A 13,834-nucleotide genomic window follows, 5' to 3' on the forward strand; every position below is an offset into this window, starting at 1 on the left:
TAATAATAAGAGCAATTAAGACAACGCTTACCGCACAGTATACAAACGCTTAGCAAAAATGATTTCTTTTCGGTTGAAAACACATTGAGAATTGTAAAAGCTCAAAGGTTTTCATATTTCACAAATGCAAAAAAGAAGCATAGCACTGATGAAATAACGAGATTACAAATGCAGTGGAAAAATATCTATCTCCAAAATTGGAAAAATGTGACTTCAATATTAAGTTTTTGGTTTGATGTTAAACAGTATAATTGTCAAAGCTTGTCGATTTTGTGCTGCCACTAAGTATCGCTGATGTTGCAAGAACGTTTTCAAACATGAGTTTCATTAAAAGCAAACACAGAAACAAAATGAGTTAAATAATTTGAGAAAAATTTAAACACCGTGACATAAAGCCGGACAAGGCGACAGCTGTCGATTATACCTTGTAAATCTCTTCAAAGCCTTTTCTTCCGGGAGTGGGATTTGAACCCGCACTCCTACGATGGTTGAAGTGTTACAAACGCATTCAGCCACGTCATGCCTTAGTTGTTGTAAACTCTATCCCAATTGCCTTCTTTGCATATTTTCTTCTTTTTTGTGCTAAAGTTATGCGTTGGTAAGGCGGTTTCAAAGAAACTGGTATTGTTGCTTTGTTCTATTTATAGAATTTGTTCTATTTATAGACCTACAACGATTTAACCAATGTTGCCTATTTGAATGAGTTTACACCCGTAGGACGTTAAAAATTGAATACAAAAAATTGTAAAAAATTTAAATTAATTTTCATAGGCCAACATTTTGACAAGTCGTATTTTTGACGAACCTATAGTTGTGCCGTCATTGAATTAGTGTGAAAAATATTTCTTACTTTTTAGCGATACCTTACCGCCAAATGGCAAACCGAAGGTTAAAAATAAAAACAGTATTATTTATGTACTTCTCTTGTACCTTATTATCATTTTTTTTTATTTTACTGTACCTTTTTTATGACTTTGTTTAAGTTTGATTTGAAATAAAGGTGAAAATTTACATTAAAAAATACGCATATACTTTTAGCTCTTTTTGCAAGAGGTTTTGGATTTTTTCTAGATTCTAGTCCCAAAGAAATTTTTTCTGGCAACACTGCTGCCTAATGGAAAACAGAGTGCTTTCTGACTTTAGAACAGGGATACCTAGGAAGCTCATTCGACGTTCGCCTACATGTTGTGTGAGCGCAGCGACTGAGCTTAAACGGAACAAGCAGTGAAGCAGTTTTCGCTTGTAATTCAAGCATGAAAAGCTTATGCGTAAATTCTGTGGTAAATTATTTTTTTTTTTTTTCACAATTCTCCCCATACACACATACTACCAAAAATGTTGTCGACTCAGATCGGACAAGCCTGTTATCATAAATTTTAATGTTGCGTTTGGTTTTGAAGAACAAAAGGGGATATGAACAAAGTACTCATCCACTACACCAAGCGGCAATTAAAACCTCTCAAATATTCTCGTAGCGCTCATAATTTAGGAATCCGAAATATGTGAAAAATATTAGCCTCAGAAATGTGCTCATATAAGAGTCTTTTGTGATTCCGATATTATGAGCTTTATGCCAAGAGTGTTCATCAAAAGGAAAAAATATTCATATTTTATTTTGAAAAACTTTTCTTTCACATTCAATTTGAATAAAATTATAGCTTATAATGTGTCTTGCTGTTCCTGTTTTAAATTGGAATGGACGCTTCTATCAAATCATCTCCACAATGATCGGCATTTCGAGCAAAACTGCCTCTGAGGTATTCCCTGGCTGGCTTGTTGAGCCTGGTTGGTCTGTTTGTTTCTAAACCAATATTGAGGGATATCCTTTCCCATTTTTAATGCCATGGGTCCAAAATCCGCTCTGATCTCGCCAATCTAATTCCTTATATGAACCACATAAATGATCCGAAAAGAAGTCATATAAGAAGCAAATTATGGGTGGTTTATAAGCCTATTAGGAAACATATCAGACTCTTATTTAGGCTCATATAATATATGAAATTAAGCTCATATCGGTCGACCATCGCAAAAAGTGAAATGAGTTCATAATGAACGTGAACGATTTTAATTAGGATTTCTTTCTCACTCTTTTTTGGCTCCGAATATTTGTTAGGAGTATTTTAATTTGCCATTGCTGAACTATGGTTGTGTTGGTTTCAATTCGATTCAAAACTTATACACATCCGAGTGATATATGTCTGTCAGAAATCGGACAACTCACATTTCGTAGGACCTTCTCATGCCAAAAATGCCAGTTGCCTATATGGAAAGACAGTTTATCTGGCTAATAGGCTTTGGATTCTTGACAGTTGCGTGGTGGTTAATTTGACTGCTGGGTATTTCCAACACTTACATTGAATCAAACACAAAAGATATATTTGACATTTATAAAAGCGCAAAAGTTTTCGCTGTTCTTGTCATTTTTTGCAGCACTTTGTGATATAAGTTGACTTGAAAAGTATTTTTATTTTGAAGATTGAGTTGCTGGCATTGAATTTATATTCTTGTTTTTGTACATATGCACATATGTGTAAGTTGTGTGTTGGATTTATGCGTTTCTGTAGAAGTGATTATCTCTTCATGCATTACTGCTTGCTTAAGCATCTGCGATTGTCCTTATGATCTTACTTTGTCTTGAATTATTTTTCTTTTAACTAATGGGGGAAACTTGTTTTTATGGAAAATGTTTACTTTATTTTGCTAAGATTTGAAAATTATCAGATATAACTGCTTTAAAAATATTTTGTTGTATAGAGAAAAGCTGGCAAACCTGGTAGTGGTATAAAGGTCAGGTAGATTATATCATCACTGTACCGCTTCTAGTAGCTGAGGCCTAGACCTCACTATCGCTGGATAAAATAATAAATGTGCTCCTCTTAAAACTCGTTCGCTCGACATGGTCTTCAGTCTTCAACACCTTACACTTCTGTTACGAAGTGGTTATACGTCCGGATTTTTTTTCCAGTTCATTCCGAAGATTTGTTGATAAATTATTTGCAAAAAAAACCAACGCTGAAAGAAGCACCAGCAAAAATCGCGTAATAAAAGCAAGCAAAGAATTAAAAAAAGAAGAATAGAAAGGAAGAAAAATAAGATTAAAATAAATCTTCCGAACGAATGAGATACAATTTTTTCGTTCGTAATATGTTTAAAATGAAAATTTTCCGATAAATAGCGACAGCTTTATGGCGCCGTTTGCCGGCTTCATTTCTTGTCGGTGATTTCAGGTTCTCGAGGTCCACATCTTATTACAACCCAGTATTGTGATAGGGATCTCATTTCTTCCCTGTATTCTCAATTTTTTACCCGCACTTGCAGATAGCTCCTTAACCGACTTCATTGGCTCATCGCTTGATGCAATTTTTACTTCCCGATGCTGCAGGTTTGTTGGTCATCGACATATCTCCGCTTATTCCATGATGTGAAATGGCTCCTAAGCCACTCATAGTCGGCTAGGTCAGATAAGCCCTTATATCGACCCTTGGGAAGAAGCGAAAACAATGTCTGGCTAAAAATTCAGAGGACAATCACTCTTGCCAATAAGAGCTATTTCGGATTGAAGAAGGTCTTGGGAATGAAGTCCTTTCTGAAAAAAAAAAAACAAGTAAGGACGGGGCTGTGCCGAAGACTTCATACCTTTCGTGAATGGGCTGAACAATAATCTTATCCCGTTCGTAATCTCCAAATAATAGGTTGTATAAGATAGGAAATATATAGTGAACAGATGAACATACCTAAATGATTTTTAAGATAAATATAAAATAAAAAATGGCAAAAACCCCCTTATCTGGACGATCGGTTGTATGGGATATATATTATATATATCACCAAGTTTCACGTTTATACTTTCTTAATTGCGGCATAAATGACCAACATCGTCTTGTCTGAACGATCGGTTGTATGGGAGATATATGTTATAGTGGTCCGATCCTACCGGATCCGACAAATGTCTAATATAATACAAAAATGCATCCTTGTGCCAAATTTCATTGAGATATCTCAAAATTTGAGGGACTTGTTTGCGTTCAAATAGACAGACGGACGGACAGACGGACATGGCTATATCAACTCAGTTCGTCGCCCTGATCAATTCGGTATACTTAATGGTGAGTCCATCTTCTATATTTCTCAACGTTACAAACATCGGACCAAAGTTAATATACCGTTTCATGTTCATGAAAGGTATAAAAAATTAACAAAATTAGGCTTTTTGAGTATTTTTATGCCCGCTCTAAGCATCGAACCATTTCCTAGACGATGTTGAGGAATAATAAGTTGTCCACTGAAGTATTCAAGAAATAAGATTTCAAGTTCTTGTAGTGAATACAGCGAGGTGTTGTGAAGGAGGCTTAATGCTGACCTTTATGACCTTGATGCAGATATGAGCCGCTTTATGAACGGTGTTCTAGTTGGTATCGCGAAGACGGTATTAAATCCACTACGCTCGATTACTGGCACCTTCAGGTTATAGCCCGATTGTAATGCAAATAATTGAATCTGAAAACATTACAGACCATCCTATTTATTTTTATCTGTACTCCAAAAGCTCTTTGCAGCTGAATATGTCATCTAGCAACTGATATTCAAGGAATTGACAATGAGTGGAAAAAGACTTTATATCCGTAGACGAACTATCAAGCTAAGCTGCACGTAGTAATAACTCTTATCAGCATTTATTCTCTATATGTTCTTCTTGTATCAGTAAGAATACCTCCCTCATATTTTTGGGAAGCTTGTTCGATGTTGATGGTCCGTTGTTGGTTATTTCTTCTTACAGCTTATACTAAGTCTAGCTTATATCTATATATAGTAATTAATAAATAATATAAATTAAGTTATTTATATGAGTCTATTGTCTGCCCAAATGGAGTGAGAGATAGGTAGCAGACGAATGACACCAACGCAAGAATTGTACCAGTTGTATCTGACAATATGACGATGTTAACGTATTTAAAGTGCGAAGTCAACATCTGAACGGCGGTGTACTTATTAGGTTGAGTGATGCGTTATAGTATGAGCTTCTGCTACTTTTTGCATACGTGGGTAATAGGCCGATTATTGCAGGAATGATTTGATAAGACCACGTTAAACCTTTTAAGACATCAAACCTCTTTCTTCGGTGAGGATGATGTGATTGCCAGGGTCTCGTTTCCCAAACTAACAATATGCGCTACAGGTAAGTGAGGTTAACCATTGGCTTGGATAAGGTATTTAAAGCTTTGGCGACACCTTTAAAGGGTTGCGCTACACAGTCCCGTGATTCAATCACGAATTACAACAACATCAAAAGCAAAGTTCAATCTCATTCACTATAAATTCAATCAATCAGGCGCCAAGAAATCAATGTATCTACTGGGTTTTACCGAACCACATTTGTCCATTTAGATGAGAAGACAGTGTTGGAGATTAAGTTCAGTTTAAATGCGTAACCTCGATAGTTTTTTGTGGTTTTGTTTCAAGGCGACCACAGTATCCTTGTGCCATTTTTTTGCTGTTGTTGCTGTTTTCTTCTGTCTAAGGTGTTATATTTATTTAATAAATTTCTTCTTCTTGTAATTCTTATTCGTAACGCATTTTGTGGTGCTTTTCAGCCCTCCTCTAACTTTTGATAAATGATCTCGCTCCCCAGTGGTATTAAAACCAATCATATCAGGCACGAATCTCTCTTTACAATTACACACAGATACCCACTCACACATACGTACATTTTTTATTCCCATGCGTCACATATCCGCTATGAGCACAGACCACACGTTACATGCCAAACATTCAATGCTAAAGTGCCAACGCTTTACGCATTTTTTCCATTCTCATTGCAATTGGGGCAAACGAAGAAAAAGAAAATTAACCAATGTAAGTGAAGTAGAAAATGTTTGAGAAAATTGTTATTTTTACCTTTGGCATTACAATTGCCATTTTCATTGCGCTTATTTTTACTTATAATATCACTTGCTGCTTGCTGCCGCTGAATGCTGTTGAACGAGGAAATGCGATTTATATTATTTGATTTCCGTGCTTCTCTCCAATAGTCAACAGCGCTGGAGGGAGTAGGTGAGTGGTGTTGTCAGTGTTGCCATTTTGAATTTATTCTAAGCTCACCAAAAGCTGTCTTAAAAGTCGTCTTTGATGGCCCCAGCCCACGTATGTAGGGAAAACTTCTTAACACCGCTCACAAGGCAATGGGCCAAGAATCCACTGTTGGGAAGACGACAATGTGACAAGTCTACTGCAACATTTTTGGTTTTGGGCTTACTGGTGGGTTTCATGCATACCGTCTAAACAACTTAAAGTGCTCTTGTGAGATTGCGCCTATATTGGATCAAACGGTTAGCTATGCAAACGTTTAAAGCAACATCACTCATCTCAAAGTAGATTGCGATGTGCAGAGCAGTACTGGTAACGCTAGACTTATCAAAAGCTTTTCATACAGTCAACCACGGCACGTTACTGCAAGACTTGGAAGGGTCCCCTCTTCCTCCTAGTCACAAAAGGTGGACCGCAAATTATAAGTCTGGTCGGCAGGCATTGGTGCAATTCAAGAACGTAACATCTAAATTCAGAAGAATTAAACAATGGCTACCACAGGGTGGTATTCTATCACCGCATTTGTTTTACTTCTACATATCGAAACTCCGTTCGCCACGGAGGAGTTACCAATGTATCATACGCCAATGACTGCATGATAATGGCTACAGGTTCCGGTCCACACAGCGATGGGCTGTATAAAAAAATAAACAACTATCTCCCTGATCTCTCCGACCAAATCATCGCCGGCCTTATATAAAAGGTACAGAAAACAAATGTCGACCACAATGGATATCCACGTCGATGGCATTACGCTACCGACTGTCTAACACCCAAAAATACTGGGTGTGACGTTCGATCAGGATCTACATTTAGGCGACCGTTCATTCGCAACTGTTCCTAAAATCCAGAGCCGTAGTAAAATCCTTATAGAACAGCCGCTCTCTCCTTCCAGCGCTTTTTATGCTCTCATGTGACGTTGTTGTTGTTGTTGTTGTTGTAGGGATAAGGTTGCTCCCTGAAGGCTTTGGCCTTCCTTTGCCGGATACAGATCCGGTACGCTCCGGTACCACAGCAGCATTAAGGTGCTAGCCCGACCATCTCGTTCGTAGACTTCTCTACGCCTCTTTGATATGGAATGCTTTGATGCTATCTTCCTCTTACAAATAATCTGATCTTAATCCATGCAAAGCATATAGCCACATGTTATTCATCTGGACCAAAAGGAACATATTCAAATGGGAGTATACCGTGAAAACTTGGGAATTTCAACAACTTATTTCTGTCGCGCCACTACTTAATTGTGTGTTTAAAGGAGCTCAGTTCTCCTGAAATAGGGCGCATTCTGCACTTCATTCGATTCAAAAATTGGTTAAGCTTCTGATAAGAAAATTCGCGTATCAATGGGCCAGATGGGCTACGATTATCTGATATTGGAAACAAATTTAACTTTAACATTGTTTTTGATTATCTGTTCTAGCTCCAACTCGTTCAGAGATACTTGTTTTCGATAAAAATTGTTCGGCATTGTAAATCTGGCAATGCTGCACGGAGTGTGGGCTGCTTGCCGCTTGAATGCTGCAAAATACCGGGTATCCTTACAGCTTGCGTGTTCACTACACATTCTTATTTACCAATACATTTACACTTTATCGTATTAGTATGCTTGTTATAGCTTGCAAGCCGTTTCTATCCAGTAGGGTTGGAGCAATGGGCGCTAAGAAGGAATGTACAGAGCTATTTTCCGCAATTTACGCGCCCATTTCAAATTTTTTTGTTTTGTGCGAATATATATGTATGTGTGTATGTATGTAAATATGCCAATCATCTACATTTCATAGTTTACCGAGAACGTTTGCCCATTTCCCATTAAGCTTTCATCGACAACATTGCTGCCAGTAACAGGCAGCTGATATCAGCCGAGAAATGGGCTCAGCATCAGCTTAATGAACATTTTTGCGTTGTACGTGCAGAATCAAATTGACAATTGGCAATAGCAAGCAGTTGGGAATTGAGAGGATATACCTAAATATGTAGGTATGTAAGTGTGGATATAGTAAGCGTTTATTTCACTCACAGAATTCTGTGGAGTTTTATTCATTCTTATGAGAAAGGGTTCGTTCGCTCGTCATTCTCAGGCACGAATGAAAACAATAAAATTAGTTGTGTTGTTGACTTGCTTTCTATTTGAATTATTCTCTTCTGAATGGTATTTTTGTTGTTGTGACAATAACGTAAATTTGTCAGTTTATTAGTGCAATTCCGTTAGGCTAATTAATTTCAGAGAATTCTATTGGCATTCTGGCATATAAAAGCAAAATTGTTTGACATTAATTATTTTACTTTCGTTGGAATTTGTTTGTTACTTTTAGCAACTAATTATTATTCACAGTTAAATGGGGCAAATACAAAACTATGTTAACGGTAAATGTTTCATTAAATGTATTCAAGAAAAAAAGGCGTGAGTACCAAGTGCTTGTGCGGTTCGATGTGTGAACATACAATTATATGTATGAATGTAAGTTTGGAAAACGAAAGATCTTAAGTTAACTAGAGCTTTCTTAGGAGTTAAACAACAACTTTAGCATAAAGAAAAAAGTGTTTGTCTTATTATCGATAACGACTTATTATCGACGAGTTATCGGCTTTCTTATCGGTCTTTAATAGACGGACTACAGATGTTTCATCGATTTTATATTGAACTTTATCGGTATTAGAGTTCGCCCAATGGTTGAAATTCAACCACTGCAGCGGTTACATAGTATACCATATACAACAATTGTAAAAGAAATCTTTTCTTTCTTCCTTTTCCTTTCCTTTTTTCTTTCCTAGCCTTTTCATTTAAACATTTTTTTATAACTTTGTTACTTAATTTTATTTCATTTAATTTAATTCAATTTTATTATATTTTGCTTAATTTTATTATTATTATTATTTCTTTATCTAATTTTTTAAATTTAATTCTATTGCCTTTATTTAATTTAGTTTATTTTATTTTATTTTGTGGTCTTCAAGACCGAGTTTGTTATTTTCGTAAAATGTATATTTTACAAGGAATTTTATATAAAATTACTAGCGACCCGGCAGACGTTGCTCTGCCCTAAATTTGGCCTATATGCATAAATTTTAATAATCTTTTTCCCTCTAACTCTACCCTCCCCCCTCTTCACTTTTTCCTAATCCTTTTATTCACTCCTCCCTCCGTCTTTTTCGCTTCATCTATCTCCATCTTCGTCTCTTTCTATCTCTTTCTCAGCCTCCTCCTTCTCTCTTTTCTCTTCTCTCAAGTTCTTCTCATTCTTCTTCATCCCTTACTGCCTGTCCCAGAGGTTGGTATGTATTTTGTTCTAGTCCCAATCCAAGTCCCACTCCGAGTCTCAGTTCCAGTCCCAGTCCATTTCCGGTCTACTTCCCGGAAAAAAGGGTCGTAAATATTATTATAGGCAAATTTATATACCAAATTTCAGGCAAATCGCATGGGACGTATGTAAGTAGGTATGTGCGTATTATTAATTCATGTCCTTATTTCGGATTCGCATGCATATTTATCAGTTTTGCCAGGTTGATGCGACTAAATCGAATATCACAATGAAAATTACTTTAGAGCTCTCAGCAACGGCTTTCATTTGATATCCATATTACACACACATTCTAGGGGTACCCGGATAAATTTTTCGGCCTATATCTCTAGACCCTGTACGTCGATGGCAATCAAAGATATGTAATAACCATTGCGTGAGGTATACGCAACTTGTGTGAAAGCTTGAACAAAATCGACCGACGCATCTCTTCAAACACCGGTGACCAACCAACACATTTCAGCCTTTCCTTTTACATATTATATAGATTTTTATTTTTTACACTTCATTATAATATTAAAACGAAATGCAGATATTCGTTGCTTTTGAAATTCGGCTTAAAAATTGCACTTAGACCAACTAAGACGCTCCTGAATTAAAAAAAATTTCTTAGTACCTCTAAGCTGCGGGCCCAGGGTTAACCCCCATCCCCCCCGTCCCCCTCTCGACGGGCCTGGTGATATCATTCGCTTTAATATTTTTTATTGATAAGCACGTTGTTTAATTAAACACCAACCAATTACACGGAAGTACCACCTGAAAATATGAGTGCCGGTGCGTATACGTTAAAATGTTACATACATATGAAGATTTAAAAAAATTGCAATAAAATAATATTGCGACTATAAACTGAGATATAACCTATCCTATATTTCAAGTTAGATCAAACTACACACGGGGTGCAAAATAAATTCAAAATCGGTTCAGTAGTTTAGGAGTCCATCGCGAACAAACATTGTGACACGTGATTTTTATATATAAAGATTATGCATAGAAAATGAGTGAATTCGAGGAAACAAAGTTCGTACACAGTATTGCCGACTATTTCAAAACCCATGACGGTTTATCATCAGCGATCGACCCATTGAATAATAATAACCTCTAAATATACATTTTACCAAAAATAACAAATCCGGTCTTGAAGACAACAAATTTATATGATAATTAATTATTTACAGACCAGTAATTATTTTATTTTACTTGGATTTAAGATCGCGGGTTCGAATCGAGCTCAAGGCCTAACAATAATTTTTTATCATTATTATTGTTATGATAAATTTTTTCTTAATTGAAAAAATTTTTTTTTAAATTAGAATAGAAGAAAGAAAAAATTTTAGACAACTGCCAAAGCTCGTTGTATAGATCCATTTCGGGAACTGCTAAATTCCTTCATCGGCAACGTTTAGGCGCCGCTGCTATAACCATTCAGCCACCACAGCGGTTTTTTGTTTGTCTTCATTAATCCTACTTCTATTCTGGTTCGTGCCAATTGATATTCACAACACTGCGACATCTGTTGCAGAATGGCTGTGAAAATTGGACTTGTTTGTTGGCAATGCTGCCATAGTGTCATATTTTATTGACACTTTTTCCCCGTGCTCTGGGATGTATTAACGATTTTTGTTGTTATATCGGCCTACTGATTTTAAGATCGCGGGTTCGAATCGAGCTCAAGGCCTAACAATAATTTTTTATCATTATTATTGTTATGATAAATTTTTTCTTAATTGAAAAATTTTTTTTTTAAATTAGAATAGAAGAAAGAAAAAATTTTAGACAACTGCCAAAGCTCGTTGTATAGATCCATTTCGGGAACTGCTAAATTCCTTCATCGGCAACGTTTAGGCGCCGCTGCTATAACCATTCAGCCACCACAGCGGTTTTTTGTTTGTCTTCATTAATCCTACTTCTATTCTGGTTCGTGCCAATTGATATTCACAACACTGCGACATCTGTTGCAGAATGGCTGTGAAAATTGGACTTGTTTGTTGGCAATGCTGCCATAGTGTCATATTTTATTGACACTTTTTTCCCCGTGCTCTGGGATGTGTTAACGATTTTTGTTGTTATATCGGCCTACTGATTTTAAGATCGCGGGTTCGAATCGAGCTCAAGGCCTAACAATAATTTTTTATCATTATTATTGTTATGATAAATTTTTTCTTAATTGAAAAAATTTTTTTAAATTAGAATAGAAGAAAGAAAAAATTTTAGACAACTGCCAAAGCTCGTTGTATAGATCCATTTCGGGAACTGCTAAATTCCTTCATCGGCAACGTTTAGGCGCCGCTACTATAACCATTCAGCCACCACAGCGGTTTTTTGTTTGTCTTCATTAATCCTACTTCTATTCTGGTTCGTGCCAATTGATAAGATTAATTAAGAAGAATTAAGAAAAAATTTATCATAACAATAATAATGATAAAAAATTATTGTTAGGCCTTGAGCTCGATTCGAACCCGCGATCTTAAAATCAGTAGGCCGATATAACAACAAAAATCGTTACTTGGATTTATTTAATTATATTTTTCATTTTATTTTACTGATTTTTATTTTATTTTATTCTCTTTTATTATTATATTTTATTTTATTTTTTTTAATTAATTTTTTTTTTTTTTTTTACTTTATTTTATTTTTTCAGGTTTTATTTAATTTTTTTATTAACTGAAAAAAGGTTTCGAGGAAATAAAACACACGACCGTTTAGTTTAAGCACGTTTAATGTAATGTATGATGGATAAAATCTTATGTACATATTAGGTGAATATTAGGTGGCCTGATATAGCGGCACAAATGAGAGAAGATTTGGAAAAGAACTGTTATGTAGTTGAGTTGCTAATATAGGGTCTTTAATAGGTATGCTCTAACATTTTTTATTTTATTTTATTATTTTTTTTCAGTTTATTTTATTTATTTTAATTTAATTCAATTTCACTTATTTTATTCAATTTTGTTTTATTGTATTTTATTTTATTTTACTTTACTTTATTTGACTTTTTTCATTTAATTTAATTTTATTTAATTTTATTTTACTTTATTTATTTTATTTGTGTTTTTTGTTTTTTTTTTTTTGTAATATAATTTATTTTATTTTGTTTTATTGTACTTTGTTTTATTTTATTTTATTATATTTCATTTTATTTTATTTTACTTTATTTCTTTTTGTTTTTTTTTTCAGTTGTTATTCAATCTAATTTAATTTATTTTATTTTACTTTATTTTATTTTATATTATTTTCTTTTCTTTTCCTTTTTTTCTTTTCTTTTCTTTTCTTTTCTTATTTTATTGATTTTATTTTAATATATTTTGTTTGCTGCATTTTATTTAGTTTTATTTTTTTCATTTTACTTTATAAATTTTTTGTAATAATATTTTTGTATAATGATAAAATTTCCATTCTATATCGATAACTTTTCGATAAATAATCGTTAGATTTTTGATAACTTATCGATAACTTTTCGATAAAATAAAAATTACTTTTCGATGAATAATCGCCTTCACAGACCACACTTATACTTAAATAAATAAAAATAAATGTAAGGCGCGATAACCTCCGAAGAGATCTGAGGCCGAGCTTCTCTTCCAATTTGCGTCGTGCTCCTCTTGATTTTCCCTACAAATTGGCCGGACGGGACCTACATGATTTTATGCCGACTCCGAACGGCATCTGCAAGGCAGATGAGTTTTCACTGAGAGCTTTTCATGGCAGAAATACACCTGGAGCGCTTGCCAAACACTGCCGAGGGGCGACCCCGATTAGAAAAATTTTTTTCTAATTGAAAAACCTTATTTCTAAAATTTTTGATGTTGCTTTGCCCGGGGTTTGAACCCAGGGCATCCGGTGTGGTAGGCGGAGCACGCTACCATCACACCACGGTGGCCGCCACTTATACTTACGGGTAGAAAAAAATATGTTGCGTAATCGATATGTGTACACAGTTAGAAACATTGTGTCTACTCTTCATTAGTTAAATTGATTGCGAAAAGCATTGTAAAAGTATTAACGAGCTCGAAAAATAAGTTCACTTGGAAAATCTGAAAGCACCTATAGCCAAACTATACAGCGAAAGTTGAAAATCGCCAGCTTTTGTATGTCAGGTGGCGGTAGTGTCGCGCGATTTATGTGAGGAGACTTCAGTTAGCTCTAAGATAATAATTCCACTGGATAGCGAAATGTCGAAGAACTTTATTTATTTATTTTGAAACAAGTTTTTTAATTAGAAAAAAAGTTTTTCTAATGGCGGTCACATTTCGGAAGTCATTGGGCAATGACTTTCTGTTTGCTGTTTATCACCCTCATCCTTTTCCTTGCAGTATTGCTTTCACCCTTACTGTTCCTGTTTTATTCGTTTTATTTTACCCTCCTTCTCAGTTTTATCTTCCCTTTTTTATTGTTCTCTACACATTTCTACATTCCGCTATTCATATCTCATTACCTATCACCTCCTTTTA

The sequence above is a fragment of the Eurosta solidaginis genome, chromosome 4 (genome assembly GCF_040869045.1).
Source record: "Eurosta solidaginis isolate ZX-2024a chromosome 4, ASM4086904v1, whole genome shotgun sequence".
Lineage (NCBI taxonomy): Eukaryota > Metazoa > Arthropoda > Insecta > Diptera > Tephritidae > Eurosta > Eurosta solidaginis.